Source organism: Ursus arctos, unplaced genomic scaffold (assembly GCF_023065955.2).
Source record: "Ursus arctos isolate Adak ecotype North America unplaced genomic scaffold, UrsArc2.0 scaffold_6, whole genome shotgun sequence".
In the NCBI taxonomy this organism is placed as follows: domain Eukaryota; kingdom Metazoa; phylum Chordata; class Mammalia; order Carnivora; family Ursidae; genus Ursus; species Ursus arctos.
Window position 1 is genome coordinate 12,711,921 of NW_026623078.1, and position 3,519 is coordinate 12,715,439.

At 44.0% G+C, this 3,519-nt stretch overlaps 1 pseudogene; it reads right to left on the reverse strand.

Annotated features, from left to right (window-relative positions):
- Window positions 1–742: 742 nt before the first annotated feature.
- LOC113268137 (meiotic nuclear division protein 1 homolog) lies at window positions 743–1,995 on the reverse strand (annotated as a pseudogene).
- Between the last annotated feature and the right edge of the window lie 1,524 nt (window positions 1,996–3,519).

The following is a 3,519-nucleotide window of genomic DNA, read 5'->3' on the forward strand; positions in this document are numbered from 1 at the left end:
GCTCCGGAAGCTCCCGGTCTCAGTCTGGATCCAGTGAGCGCACCGGGATTCCGGTGTTCCGTGAGATGCCTAGTGGCGCGCGCACCCGGCTCACGGTCTCAGTCTGCTGTTTTGCGGGTGCCGACCACGAGCCCGCCCGCTCAGCCATGGAAGTGGCTACCGCTTCCCGGCGCCCGAACGCGGCGGCTCCCTCCCCCTTCCGTTTATCTTCCGATAATCTGTGCACAGTTTCATGGCTCCCCGCTTGGTACCTCAATACTCAATGCTGGAGATGTTCATTTGTAGAGATCCAGATGCATCTTCCTGCATCTCAGGCTGGTTCCGTGGTTGTTTAGGCTGGTCTGGTACCTATCCAGCTCAACTCGGGGGACCGGCTGAAAACAGTGTCTCCTACTCTTCCGCCATCTTAACTCCTCCGCCGTGCCATGTTTTTAATACAAAAGCAGTCCTCCACAGAGGAGAAGCTACCTGGAAAAGGGGTGGGTTGGTAGAGGGTGGGGCCACACAGGTAAAGTGAGACACCAAAGCCAGGACAATATGAAAGAAATAATAAAGGAGAGAGCTATGAAGCAGGAGGCAAGACGGAGAGATTCTTCTTTTTTTTTTATACTTTATGCTTTATTTAAAATTAATAAAATGATAAACACAGTTTTAGGTAAATGACAACTCAGTGCATTTAATTGGATAATATAAAAATGTACATATTCACAAGCACATAGGTCCTTGACCAACACCGAACATTTCAGTCTATTTAGTCTAAGTCTTCCGGAATCCCCCAATTTTTTTAATCAGTTCTATTTTCTTCAAATCCAATTTCTCTTTTGGCCCAAGATTTTACTGCAAATACGTTATCACTCCATCTGTCAGCAGCTTCTTTGGCTACTTTATTTGCTTGGCATATTTCCTCTATAGCTTCCAGGTCACATTCTTCGTATTTTTCTACTTCTGCCTTTAGCTGTTTCCTTTGGTCTCAGAGTTAAAAAAGCTCTTTTGCTAGCATGGTTGGTTCATGTCAACCAATTTTATTTTCTTGATGGTTTTTGGTAGGTCTGCGTGCTTTTGGTTTCTCTCAGATAACTGAGATTCCAGACCTCCTACCTACATTTCCTCACATGAAGAACTTTCCTTGGAAAAGCCCAACAATTATTAGATGTTCCAATCTTATCCCAGCCAACCACACTATCATCAACTAAACTTGGAAGGACTTCTTTTACTGACAGAGCAGTAATGCCTTTCTTCTGGGGAACAAACTTCTCCATGTCTTTAATTGAAGATCTTTCAACTCAAAAAATATTTCCATCATGTGAGCTCTCTGTTCCTCTGCACTCAGTCCTTTTTTTTCTTTGACAGGATTTAACCTATCATGGCATGCAAGCAAGACTCAGTGCGGTGTTTCCCAAATAAAGCGACTCACTCCCAATTAACCAGCAGCTGAAGCACAGAAGGGCAGGGATTCCCGCCCTTTAGTGAGAAACCATTGGATTTTCACAGAAATCATCTAGCTAATGTAAAGTGAAGATTCGTTAGGTTATTTTTGAAATTGTGAGTAATTTGGAAATGTGCTCTACATATTACAATACATAAAACCACTCATTTGTCAAAGATCAAGAGAGTCGTGGGATCTGGGGCGTCCCACAGCGCCTGCCCAGCTGGCTGACACCTTCTTTCCTGGGTCCTGATAAGTGGCTGCACCTTTGGTGGCCCTAACCAAGGAGCCTGGGATACTGGTCCCGAAGTGACTTGTGGTCGTTTTGAGGCTGTGCGATGCTCTGGTCACGTTCTCGAAAGCTCCGCTTGCTTAACGGAACCTGCCCTGAAGGGAACCAGGGACAGCGATGGGTCAGAGTGGAGGGAGGTGACGGGTCCCCACACTTCCCTCCCGTGGCCCAGGGGCACTGAGAAGGAGAGGGCTGACGACATTGGGCTCCTTTCAAATTTTCCTTTTTCGAGGAATTTGTTGGTTTGTGATGAGGGAAAGAATTGCCTCAGAGTCATGTTCGCCGTCTTTTCCCAGGCAAGTGGGGTCAGTGTTCTCCCCCAGGCTGGGTGCAACCCTTCCAGCGCTGCTTGTGAACACCAAACCCAGCATGTGCATACCTCTGCCTTTTTGTGAGCTGCTCCCTCTGCCTAGAAAGCTTTACTCAAGGTATTTGCAAGAATTATCTCCTAGTGACCAAAGCTCAAAGCTAACATTTTCTGTGAAGGCCTCTCTGCACCTCCCCCCCCCAACACTTTATTTTCCAAGAAGAATAAAGCACCTGTCCTCACACCAGTCACACCTTTGTAATATTGCTGCTACTGGAGTAATCACTTTGCATGTAGCTTTCTTTTTATTGACAACCTTACTCCATGATAAGCCAGATCCTGGAGGGCTGCCCCTTCCATTTGCTTGCACAATGTCTGGTATATATCACTCTCCCAAAATGGTTTCAGTGCTTTAAAAGTCAAATGCAAAGTCATCACCTCTAAAGGGTTAAAAACACGTAAATTGATTTTATACTAAAAGAAGATTTTAAATGGCTCACATTCTTTTCCATACTTTTTGGTGTTTCATTTATGATTTTGAATGGTAAAGTGATATGAAGCAACAGGCCTAAAGAGATCAAAATTTTATATTGGCAAAAACGACATAATAAGATTCAGTTTAATGAATATATAATATCTACTGGATCCAAAACTCTAATCATTGGGGTGGGATGGGGGTAGGGGTGGTAGTTGAATGTAACGCGGCACTCTGGTTAAAATTCTGCTTGGAGGTATTTTGAAATTATGAAGAGTGGAATTTTTATGCTTCTAGCCAACAATTTAAAGTTTCCAGCTGTTGTAGAATTGGGAGAAATGGCGACTTCTTCATCCCTTTGCTTCTTTTCCTCAAATTTGTCCTTTAGGGGCACCTGGGTGGCACAGCGGTTAAGCATCTGCCTTCGGCTCAGGGCGTGATCCCGGCGTTATGGGATCGAGCCCCACATGAGGCTCCTCCGCTGGGAGCCTGCTTCTTCCTCTCCCACTCCACCTGCTTGTGTTCCCTCTCTCGCTGGCTGTCTCTATCTCTGTCAAATAAATAAATAAAATCTTAAAAAAAAATTTGTCCTTTAGCCATCTAGGCATGAAGCAAATTCTTGGAGCCAATTATCCGGTAAGATGACCTATCAGAATCTGTGTTCTAGTAATAATAGAAATATTTGTGTCTGATGAAGCCAGGAGAGCTTTGTTGTGGATTCTGCTGTCCTTTATGGGGTACAAATGTTTCCGGTTTCATAGGTGTGATGTTTATTTAATTCTGAGTAACTTAGATTTTGCAAAATGTGGTGTTGAGTTACTGCAGCAAGGGAAATAGAACAGAGGAAATGGAGACGACAGTCTTCTCCTAGGGCTCCTAGGGTTCTAGGACTTAAAATTAGACTTGCTGGTGAGTTTTCTTTTTTCGTTTGAAAATGTACCCTCTGAAAATAGAAGTGATATTTTAAGTCTTTTAAAAAATATGTACCCCATATATAAAGTCTATGAGATTCCTGCATA